Source organism: Nannospalax galili, unplaced genomic scaffold, assembly GCF_000622305.1.
Source record: "Nannospalax galili isolate Female #2095 unplaced genomic scaffold, S.galili_v1.0 scaffold586, whole genome shotgun sequence".
Lineage (NCBI taxonomy): Eukaryota > Metazoa > Chordata > Mammalia > Rodentia > Spalacidae > Nannospalax > Nannospalax galili.
In genome coordinates this window covers 812,195-825,211 of record NW_008355363.1, presented here as the reverse complement: position 1 = coordinate 825,211, position 13,017 = coordinate 812,195, and positions in this window count along the sequence as shown.

Sequence of the window (13,017 nt, the reverse complement as noted above, 5' to 3'; positions counted from 1 at the left end):
ATTCTCTTAGCTCAGTCACAGTCTGAAAAACCACTCTATACAATGTGGAGTGACTTTGACTAGGGCATAGCCTCATATCAACAACAGAGCCCTTTCCAACTGCCCCTGGAGTTTCAAGATTGCATCGTCCCAAATATTCACAGGGCCTACTTGATTGCCTGCCTGTTAGATTTTTGGAAAATAAAAAGAAAGATAGAGGAGTAGAGGAGTAGGGGACAAGAAACTAGAGCCAGGCCTGCAACAGGCAAGGAATATATCTTCCTTTATTCAAAGAAGATACAGTGAGAGGTAGAGGCTGTCAGTGGGAACCAAGCACCCACAACTAGACAAAGGAAATGGGGTTTTATACCAGGGTTGTGTAACACAGCTGCACTTAGTGGGGAGTTGAGTTAGTGCCAGGGCTTGGTGTCTTTGGAGTGATTGAGGGTCTCCTTCTCAAGATTATTTCATCAGAAACTGGCAGGAGTGTTATCTATGGCCCTAGATGAGACAGGTGGGCTCCACAAACGCTTTCTTTCAGGCTTGGGAATGACCAACTGACAAGGCATGGGCAGAACCAGGCTCAAGCAAGGCCAGGCTGTCAATTAAGGGCCAGCCAGTTAGAAACTTTAAGGGATTTATGGCTTTCCCTAATGAGGCTTGTAGCTCTTCTACAATTCACACATTCTATCACTGCCCATCTACATTTTTGTCTTTCTAGACCTGGGTCTGAACATGTCCTTTCCTGCTCTCAAACTCTGATTTGGTCTTTCATCTCACAGCTGGACTCTGTAGCTTTGCATTCAAACCATATCTCCAGTGGGGCTCTGGCAACACTTGTCTGATTCATTGTCTTATAAATAGTTTATCAGCCCACTTCTGAAATGTCATGAACTCCACTGTAGCCTCTATAACTTGATTTCATTCTATAAACTACTACACACACACACACACACACACACACACAAACACACACACACACACATACAGAGTTGCATTTACTGGGTGCTGTGTGATATGTGGTATGAGAGAAAATATTGGTAATTAAGATTAACTAAAATAATCTACATTTTGTCTCAGCCAGACTACTGAAATATGAAGGATTACATGAAAATTGCTGCCATTGAAAGCAGTAAACCTTGCGAATTTAGTTACTCAATAAATTCTGATATTGTGGGAAGACACAAACACATCTATTTTCTTGACATAACTCACACATTACACTGGACACTCTAAAAATATGTGTATATATCTGCATATATGTATATATGCACGTATGTGGTTTATAGAATGAATATAAGTTAAAGAAGCAGCAATAGATTTTAAAATGTCAAAGAAGCAGGCTGATAGAAATGTTAATAGAGTTTGTATTGATAAGATAACCAACCCAACTTAGAAAGGGGCTGTTGCTCTTTGAGGTATGTAGTCAGCTATAAAAATGGCAGAGCAAAACTGGGTCAGGAGCAAGAAATGGAGAATTCAGTGCTAGGTCCAGATGAGAAAACAGGTAGAGGGGCTGGCAGCCAGGTAGACATCATCAAGAGTGGAGGTGGAGGGCAGGAGTGGTGGTGAATGCCAGCACTCAGGAGGCAGAGTCAGGGAGATCTCTATGAGATCAAGGTCATCCTGGTCTAAATAGTGAGGTCCAACCCAGCTGGAGCTACAGGGACACCGTGTTTCAAAAACAAACAAAATAATTTGGGGGACAAACCCAGCTGAATTCCCATGGACAATATGGAGTTCTCTGCCTGTTGGTCCTTGGCACATACCAGGTGTCAGATTGGAAAGATGATGATGCAGTGCTAGCCATTACCACCTTATGGGGTGGGTTCAGGCAAGAGAGTTATGTACTTTCCTGCCTCTGGTGTTTCTGATAGGTTGTTGGGCCTAATTTTTCACATATGCCTATAAACCCCTACAGTCACAATTCATTACAATAAACTTAGGGTGGCATCATTCCTACTCCTAGGAATAAGTCATTTATGCATGGATGGTATCAGATGGAGAGATGGCATGTTTGCAATTCCACACACACTTCTAATCATCCTCTTCTCTCAAAATGGAGTCAAAAACTATTTGTAAGATGAAGTCCCTTAAGGAAATACAGAGCCTGAAAAAACACTGTTTTATTCAAGATAGAGTAACTTAGAGTACACAACCTCATATCAATAATTTGCTTCCAAAACATATATAAAGCAATGATAAAGTAGAATGAGAGATGCACTGTATGTAGTAGACTCAGAGATGTCAAAGCTTGTGGGCCTCCCCTTGGCCCTAACTCCACTGTGACTGGGAGACCACTGAGCACTGGTCCCCATCGTGGAAGGTCGCGGCGAGGAGAAAGACCAATGGGGCAAGAGGGGCCTTGGGCAATGGCGAGTACAGTAGGAAGAAACACCCAGGAGGCTGTGTCAGTGGATGACTCATTTATTATGGCAGAAGCAGAGTTTTATATAGGAAAGTCTCACGGTCAAAGAGGTGGGGTTGGTTTTCAGGTGGGCAGGCAGGTAGGGAGAGGGAGGGGGCTTCTAAGGCTACATGGCCTTTGTCCTGTCCTCTAGTCACCTGATCTACAAGAGACCCAGTTAGGATTAAAGGGATAGAAACCTAATAGGTTAGCTTTGGGGTTGTAAGGTAAGAGACAGTGTATCTAGAATGGAGCAGGCCAGTTTCCTGCTGTCCTCACTAGGTGGTCTCCGGCCTGGTCATGCTCTACATTCCAGGCATTCCTGACTTATCCCAACATCTCTCCCTTTGTCTTTTATAAGGGGTGGGTGTTATCAAAATCAGAGAAGGTATTGGGGATAGTTTGGTACTGGACCAGGACTTGGTTGGTGGCAATTTTAATGATGTCCTCTATGCGATTTTTGAAAAATTGAATTAGACAGGGTGTCATGAGAAGTAGGGTACATAAGGCTAGCAGGAGACCCTAGGAGGGGGTTGAAAAACCGTGGAAAGAAAAATCCTCAGGGTAGATGAGCAGGTAATCTTGACAGCTGCCTTGAGGAGGTGAATAATGGGAAGAAGGAAAGGAAATTATGGAAGCCATGCAGGTTTAAAGCCTGTGTGGAGGTCAGACACATGGGTGACTCTCAGCCATATGGCTGGGAGAAGGAAGCTTTAGAGAAAAGGTGAAGAAATACAAGATGCCAAGGAAGTCCAAAACCTTAAAGAAAGCATGTTTAGTAAGAAAGGCATGAAGAAGAAAAGGAGAAATTATGCTTTCCTGAAAAGTTCAGGGAAGTGGAGAGACTTATGAAGAACTACATGGCTGTGGCTGGTCTGGAAGTTCTGCGGGGGGTGGGGGTGGGGGTCTGAGCTAGTTCTAGGCAGAAATATTTACTACCTAATTAACACACCAGGTATTCTGACCATTTATTTAGCGTAACTTAAGTTGAACCTGCCTTCCTGGGAGTGGTTCTATCACCAGGTAATTGACCAGTAAGACTGGAAAGGTAGGTCCTCCAACAGATAGACTAGACATTATTTTTATAGTCTTGACTTGTTCAATTTATGGGACTTATTGAAATTTTAACATTTCCCCCTTTGAAGAGGTAGCCCTAAAATCTTTTAGGGATAAGAGTTCCCTAATATTTTTAATGTTTTTGGCCTTTGGGGCAGAGTACATTGTTAAAAGGCCCAAGGACATTTTGATTTTTAGCCAAGAAAGAAACTGGCTACTTTTCTTTGGGGTCTTTTTACCCTAACTGCCTAGCCAATTTTTACCTCCTATTCTTATCACACCACACTTTGAAGGGGTTTACCCAAATTGCTGATAAGGAATTGGGATATAGACTGATCTGGCTTCTTTCATGCTGGACGCAGGGTGAAGCAATTGGGGTACCCCCTTTAGTGGGTCTATTTAAAAGGCTCCCAAATTGCATAACTCTTAACTATAGGGAGAAAAGAAGGTCGTTGACTTGTGCGTAGGATATATGAAAGAGACGTAAAGGCAAGACTAGTTAGTATTACAGTTTTTAGGCAGGGAACCAGAAAAAGTCAGAACAGAGCAAATTTCAAATGTCTAAATTAAAGTTCATTGCAATTTCTTGATGAGGGCTTCCAAAAGTATCCATCTACTGAGTTCCTCCTCATTTTTCTTTTGCCTGTCAAGGCTGGAATGATGATTGATGAATTCAGGATTTGTTGTCAGGCACTTTGATAACTGTTGAAGTGGCTAGAATCAGTTCCCTTTTAAATGGCTTCTAGATAGGAAAAGAAAACAAATTTAGCTGTCATTTTAGAATAGTGGGTTGTCTCCCTCAGCTGTAGGTGGGCACTACAGTATTGCAGAACAAGAATTGAAGTCTTACAGCTGAGTAGCCTTGTTTTACTAGGAGCAAAACTATCAATGAGAAATAATTGTCTAAATAACATCTTATAAGAACTTAAGTCTAATGTTTGGGATGTGTAATCCATTGAACTCTTAAAGAAATACACTGATGACTTTAATCTTTGGTTATACTTTCCTTTGGGGGTGTTTAAGGCCATACAGTTGTCCCAAATAAACCAATTTATTTTCACTTTTAAGGTCAATTAATGATCTGTTCCTCAGGGATCACATGGGGTTTGCAGGGAGCCCTTGGCTCCTCAGGCTTTTCTTTTACCAGTTCCATGTATGTGAAAATAAGTCAAGAGGTCCTGCTTGGCCCGAGCTTCACTTGGAAGCATGGAGGAAATGTTTCCTCTGTGTTGACCCTCCTCTTTGTAGACTGGACACTGGTTCAAGTCCACCTTGTGGTGTCTCCATGGCCTCCCTGAACAAGAGGACATTTTGAGAGATGCTCCATAGTCCCCTGGATCTTAGTCGACCTTGGAGGGCAAGGAACAAAAAACTGTGCCTTTAAGTCCCTTTGGCCATCTTAGGATAGGCCTCAAAGTCTGGCTATTAAACACCCAAGAAGGTCAGTTACACCAATCTGGTACTTTTAATTATCATGTGCCAAGTAGGTAAAGCTTGGGCAAAACCAAACATTCTTAAATAAACCTCAATGAGACATTTTTAAACTAGTTGACTAAACTATGACATTAGAAAGTTTAAGATTATTTACATATTATCTTTGTCTCATCCTTGATAAATCATCAATAAACTTACATAGACCTCCATCATTTGGTTAGGCTTTTAAAAATATTATTTATTATATTTACTTTATGTGTATGCATGTATTGCCTGCATGTAGGTAAGCACACTCATGTTGTGCAATGCCCAAGGAGGTCAGAAGAGGCTGTCGGATCCCCTGGGACTGGAGTTATGGACGGTTGTTAGCTGCCATGTGGGTGCTGGGATTTGACCCTGGGTCTTCTGCAAGAACAACGAGTGTTCTTAACCGCTGAACCAGCTTTTTTATTTTTATCTTTTACATATAAAATCTTGTAAATAAAATATCTCCATTTTTATGACTTTTTAACATCTTTTACTTTTTTTTATAACCATGAGACAACATTAACAAATAAATTTTTTATCTCTTGTGAGAATTTTTTTCCTAGGGATATTAAGCAACATTTATCCCCTTTTTAGTTTTGATTATATTAAAGTTTTCTCAGGAACCAATGAATTTACTGAGATTACACAGATGACTGAGGGGTTACTGATGTGTATGGATGACCTGAGGGTATGTATACTGGAAAAACTTGACCCAGCATGGATCAAGCCTTTTCTTCCTAGCCTTCCCCAGATAATATATTTTAATCCTCCCCAAAACCAGGAGACCATATGTGATTAGGGCCTAATTACATACAGTTGGCTGGGAAGATCAGCTGGATACTCAGGTGAGGGTCCAATGACCCTGTTTACCCCTCCTCATTTGATTAAAGAATATGATACTTAAGTCAACAAGTCCAATTGTAATGATAATTTGTTAGTGAACGCAGCTGTAGTCATGAATATGGTAGTTGTTTGAGTCAGAAGAAAGTAGTACATAGCATCACCTTATTAAAAAAACAAGGAATCTAAATTATATAGATAAGATAGTGTAAGAAGTTAATATTACCTGTGTATACACTGTGCTTTATAAGTTTCCAGGTAAACCTTATAGAAAACATAAAACACTTAAAAATCTTTTTTTACTTTATGTAGATTAGAGAGTGGTCTACCAAAACCTTGCTTTATGTAGAGAGATGCAACTGGTACATAGTTAAACATTATCAAATTGATGTTCATAACCTCTAGCATAATCAGTTTAAGAAAACTGTCATGTTTTAGTTACTGACTGAGGAATTCTAGGCAGAAGATCCTCTCTGTCCATCAACTGTGAATTGTCCTCTTTTTAAAAAAAAAATCATTTTTGTTTTTTTTTATTAATTAGTTAAATTTATCTTTGTATCTTTTTATACATTTACATTAGTCTGTGGTAGTGACTTTACTCATTATTGTGACCAAATAGAGAATCCCATTAACTACTTTTACTATAGACAACAATACCCTCTTTTGAAATTAGTTTACATCTTAGCTGTTTTTAACTGCACAGTGTCTTTACTCTTAGGCTGTTTTGTTGTTCTCCTTTTTTATTTTTGTCACAGGGTCTGGGGGTCAGCCTGAACCTGGAAAAGAATCTTGGAGAACATATCTTGAGATAATAGGCTTGAGTCTGAAGTGAGAGGGCCAATTCCATCTCCAGAGTCAGCTTCTCAGCGAGGTCAAATGGCACATGACAATTTACCAATATAATTAACACAAAAAGGCATTTGTTTCTCTTTGTCTAAAAGTTTTAAATTGTTTATCCATATTTTACTTTTAAACTAAGGCAAGACTGTTAACTAATATGGTGAATTCCTTTGAAGAGGGCTATCAGTCTGGATTGGAAAAAAACATTTTATAATTTATTATACATAATCTTGGATTAAGTATCCATAACCTGGGGAATAAGAAACACAGACAACAATGATACCAAAAAGAATTTGCAAAGAGACAATATCAAAATATTTTTCCCTTTAGTCTGTCCCTGAAATTGTATCTAGAAAATACCCACAGAATGATGTGGCAGGAAAAAAGTAAGCATAGAGCAACTGAGCATCAGAGAGGGAAATACTATATTTCAGAGGAAATCAGGCTTAGAATCACAATGCAGAAAATGGAGGGATTAAGACCAGTGGAGCCTTAAGCTTCCCATCCAAGTAGGTGATCCCTTTTTTTTCTCCCATTGTTTTAATTATGTGTTGTAGTAGCTTGTCTCTTGTAAGGTTTGGCCCTGGAGTACAGTGAATCACCATGATTTTCATGTCTAGCCATCACAAAGTGTCAGCTCTCTTTGTACCTGGATAGTTTTGAAGGCATATGGCTAGAAAAACTTTAAGTTCCCTTTAGAAACTGATGAATATTTTATGTAAAACAATAAGAATTTAAAATAGTTACTTTTAGAAATCAGCAAATACCATATAAAAGATGTTTAAATCTAAAATAATTCTTTGAAAACTACTAGGTAAAGATGTCATGTAAACATTTTTTTAAAAATCACTAAATGTGTCAATCAATGTAAAAACTTAAAAGTCATCTTTAAAAATCAGTAAATATACCATACAAGAAGTTAAAACTCAAAGTAATCCCCTTTAGAAACAGGGAAAAATCTAAACCCCCATTGTGGAGATCTGGCATTATTTCCGTAGTCTGAAATAAAAATGTATTGCTTTTATATGATCCCATCAAGAGTACAAAACAAAAATAAATTGGCCAGTAACTTTTTGGGGTATCGCCATTTTGAGTCATGCCACGTGGTTATATTAAGATTGTGGCAAGTTCTCACAGGTTACTGTCATTTTGAAAAGTCAGTGCCCAAGACGGCAACTGTTTTCATATTGATGATGTCATCAACCAAGATGGAGACCAGGCCACATATTTGTCTCCCTCTTGTTGAGGTCAGCAGCCATGATGGTGACCAGGCCACATGGCCATGTTAGTGAGTACAGTTCCATGATAAAACAATCCCTTCCCCCACCAGGATATAAGCCTTATGGGATTCACATGTTTCACAGATTAAATGTAGATAGCAATCATTTTTAGTTTTACAAAGCACCCCAGTTAAGTTAGACTTGATATAACAGGAGAAAGTACCATCAGATATAAATATATATAGGCCCCAAATTGAAAAGCAAAGCAAAAGAATTTGTCTCTCACCAACCATAGTAGCTGTAATGCCAAGCAAAGTTTTCAAGATCTCTTCATTTCTAGATATAAGCTATGCAGGAAAAGAAACTTGTGAAGGCAGCAGAAGGATCAGGGCACTATGTCCAGCACATAAATCACTGGGTTGTTGTGTTGAAAGCATATGTCTTGTCTGGGCTTGGCCTGTAACTTTCCATGCACATTGAAATTTAAAATGCTTAGATCTAGTTAGAAAAGCAGCCACCTCAGGAACACATGGTCTGAGCACAGCTTGTTTGGTGCCCAATGGAGCCTAAGATCAAAATTCCGAGCCCCTCTGCCTTAGAAAAAGTTCAGAAAAAAAAAAAAAACAAACAAAGGCTTTTAAAGTCTTTTTCCATTTGTCCATGGGACAGGCCACCTTAAATTCTTTAAACGCTCCACCAAAGCCACCCAGCCGCTTCAGCCTAAGCCCAAGTGCCCCAAGGCAAGATAGCAAAATGGATAAGGAAGTTTACCTGCTCTCTTAAGAGATAATTTCAGTTTGTGTTTGAAAAATCCCTGTATGACCATCAAATAAATAAGTTATTAGAATTTTAGAAATCCCTCAAGTTCCCAGATGTATTTCCCATGATAGAAAGGGAAAGGGGGTGAAACACCAAGTCCTAGAGGAATGTTCCTGAGACCCGGAGGGGAGGTTACAGGGGATTCCTGACTAGCCCAAGGAGTAAGCCTGACCACAAATTTCAGAAAAATGGCCACTGCCTTAGAAGCTTTTAACTGGTCGTTGTGTTACCAGGTTTTGTAATAGAGAGAGGTGTAGAGAGGAGGTGTTTGTCGACACCCACGTGCGGAGTCAGGGTCCATTCAGAAGATTAGGAGCATTTGTCTAACATCAGAGAGTGGCCCTGATCAGAAAGCTTTTGTTGCTAAGGCACAAACTGAAAGTAAAAGGGGGAAGGGAGAGAATGCCAATCCTCAGAGCAGGATGGCCAAGGATTAGTAGACAATGTCCCTCTGTTGGGGCTTACTCACCTGTCTCCTGCACATCCTGGAGAGCCTATCTCTAGCCCCACACTGGGTGCTAGATGTTGTGCATCCTCTCGGCCCAAACGCCACCGCTACTGGGAGACCATTGCACACCAGTCCCCATCGCGGAAGGTTGGGGAGAGGAGAGAGACCAATGGGGTTAGAGGGGACTCAGGCACTGGCAAGTACAGCAAGAAGAAACACCCAGGAGCCTGTGTCAGTGGACAACTCATTTATTATGGAGGAAGAAGAAGTTTATATAGGGAAGTTTCGTGGGCAAAGAGGTGGGGTTGGTTTTCTGTCAGGCAGGCAGATAAGGGGAGGGAGGAGGGTTCTAAGGCTATGTGGCCTTTGTCCTGTCCTCTGATCACCTGATCTACAAGAGACCCGGTTAGGATTAAAGGATTGGAGACCTAAAAGTTTTGCTTGGGGGTTGTTGGGTAAGAGACAGGGTATCTAGAATGGAGCAGGTCAGTTTCCTGCCATCCTCACTAGGAGGTCTCCAGCCTGGTCATGCTCTGCATTCCAGGCACTCCTGATTTATCCCAACAAAAGCTAGGTCACCTCCTAAGAAAAATGTTACTGTCTGTGCTACTGAGAATACTGTTAATAGTCAATCTATAACTTCCAGGTTCCTCCATCAAGGGCAAAGAGAAACATCACATAACAGAATGTGCTTCTTAGTGTGAAGTTTATTTCATTAAAATATAATTGGGACTTTTAAAATTTATCTTCCAATCTATAATGTTGCTGAAGTTGTTTTATTTTCTTTTAGTAATCTTGATTAAGATTTTCCATATGAAAGGTAATGTTGGATGTAAATAAATAATATGTTAGTTATTCTTTTAAAGTACAGGTTATAAAAAATGGGTTGGGGGTGTCACAAGGAAAGACCATACAATCCAAATTATTTCAGCAATGTAAAAAGTTTTACTTCTGCAGAAGGATGTGTAGTAGTGCCAAGTCAAGCAGACAACCACCCTTAGCAGGATTCCCATTGGATTTGTATTCCTAATGTGAAGGGGTCCTGAGTCTCATTCTGAGAGGTGAGAGCCAGGCCTCCCATTCTTATATGATTGTTTGATTTAAAGTGACTCAGTTGATGTGCAGAATGCAATTTTGAACAGAAAGTCAAAATCACAGCACATATTTTGATTGCAAGAAATGCTGACCCTGGAGGAATTTTAATTTGATTGCTTTTTTTTTTTTTTTTTGGTCTTTTTGAGAAAATTTCCTTGTATGCCACCATGCACATCCTTGTGCAAGTAGCTTCTTTTAAAACAGTGCTTAATAGAGTTCTGTCTTATTTACTTCCTGATAGCAAAGGCAGTACATTTTGTTTACATTCCCCACAGTCTTTTCCTCTTTAACAATGCAATTATTTCTTTTCTAAAATTTTAATTAGCATTTGTATTAGTCACCTTTCTGTTGCTGTGATAGAAGCACTGACCAAGGCAATTTGTAGAAGGAAGAGTTTATTTGAGCTTACGGTTCCAGGAGAATTATAGTCCGTCTTGGTGGGGAGGCATGTTGGCAGAGGTGGCTGGAGAAGAGGAGCAGAAGCTAAGCTCTACATCATCCAGCAGGCACAGGAAACAAAAAAGAGTGACTGGTGATCTGGCAAGGCTTAAGAACTCTCTAAGCCCACCCCCAGTGACATGCTTCCTTCTGGATAGCCACACCTTCTAAAACCTCCCAAAACAGTGCCACCATCTGGGAACAGAATGTCCAAATCCTTGGAGCCTATGGGGTACATAATCATTCAAACCATCACAGCATTGATATTCTTGTTCTATAGTATTCATCAGTACTATATTATGATAAGATGTAGGAATTTTGGCATTTACTGCTGTTTGAATTAGATGTTGGATTAACCCTCATATGTAAAGATCATGTAGTAACCAAGTGTAATCATGACTCCTGAGACTATAATAAGGGAGGTCAGGATTAAATTCGTTACCCCTTTCCATTTTCCAAACCATCATTTTATAGGATTAAAAAAAGGTTCATTTATTACTGAATTTAGTTAAACCACTGGATGAACTGGGTGATCCCTGAAAAGCCTTTGTAATTGTTCTGTCTGGAAACATATTATGGATAATGAATGTGCAATATCTTCTATCAAGCATGATACAAAAATCTCCTCTTCCTGCTACCATCATATCAAGTGTGATCCTGTTTTTACAAGTCATTTGACTGGTGACATCCAGCTGGGTAGATATTCCTTTAAGTGTCTTCATGGTATAGTTCATAAATATTGGTTGACTAGTCCAAGTTCTTGTTAATTGTTGACCACCAGAGTATAATATATTTGAATCCTCTAGCTATTTGGTTTTTAGCCATAAATTTGTTGGGATCTTTCCTGGGGAATCCTATAGAGTCAATGAAGACATCAAAGGAACTAGATATTTACCTCTTAGACTATAATTAGCTTTGACACAGGAGAATTGAAGAACAGGTTAAAGGGTATGGACAATTGAACCAGCACTCAGCTCCATACAGATCAGATGGCAGACATGAGTAAAGTTTCCCTTGCCTATAGTAACACCATATTCCCTTGTATATAATAACACAACATGTAAGCTCAGGAGATATTTATGGTAGAGTAATTATTATTTACCCTGCTGTTGCTTGATATATGGATCCAGGCTCCAAGATGCCCACATAGGGTGAGGAAATCCATTCCCTTTTCATGTGAGACATAAATAATAATTTATCCTCCCTACTGATAATAGGTTCTGATGGAGTGGCATGTACATCTAGAAACAAGTGAAACAGAATATGGCAAGTCTTATTTCCCTCATGTATTCTTATTCTGTCACAATGTCAGTATACAATTTATTCCAGTGGGCTCTCTGTCCCATAGAAGGGGAAAAGGCACTAGGGTAGTACTTAAGCCTGGGGATGTCTTACCACATATGCATAACAATCACTCTTATTGAGCACATGTATTGTAAATATAACCCATTCTACTCAAGTATTCAATTTTCAGTATCCATTATCTTTTTCGAAGTTCTGATCAAATCCTTGATTTTACACACACACACACACACACACACACACACACACACACATTCATTTTTAAAATTTTAACCATGTAAGACTTAGAGGCATCCAATTTTATAGTAAGGGTGATGAGGTTTCTGTTACACTAATCATGAAGCTAATTGGAAAGCTCCATATTTGTATTTTCTTGAGCTTCCTTCACAATTTTTTGCCTATCCTCTTTACCATCTCTTTTTTGGTCTCGTATCATCTCACTATGCCCCTCCATTCTGAAATTTTGAAATGGAAATGTGTATTTTGTGCCATTGTATGTTAGACATATGGGATTTGCCTTTTAATTTTATAGGAACCAACAGTTAAATGATTGATATGTCTCAAAAAGGGCTTTGGACTTTGGACTTTGGAACAGTGTTGAAACTGTGAAAGACTATAGGGACTTTTAAAATTGGACTAAATGCATTTCTTGTTTGAAATGGCCATGAGTCTATGGGACCAGGGACAAGAGTGCAGTGGTTTGAATGAGAAATGTCCCCAATAGGCTCAAATATTTGAACACTTGGTTCCCAGTTGGTTGTGATCTTTAGGATACCATGAAATTTTTAGCAGTGGTAGCCTTCCTGGAGGAAATATGTCATTGGCAACAGGCTTTGAGAGCATTACTTATGTTCCACTTTATTTTTCTCCCCTTGTTTTGGAAATTGCCTTCCTAGAACATCAACATTCATGCTGTTATACTTTGTTTCTCCGTTGTTGTAACAAAACACTCTGATCAATACCAACTTGGGGAGGAAAGGTTTATTTAGGTTACATCTTCTGGGTCACAGTTCATCAGGGAGCCCAAAGTAAGAACTCAGGGAAGGATCCTGGAGGCAGAAGCTGAAGCACTGGTCATGGAGGAATGCTGCTTACTGACTTGATGACCTGGT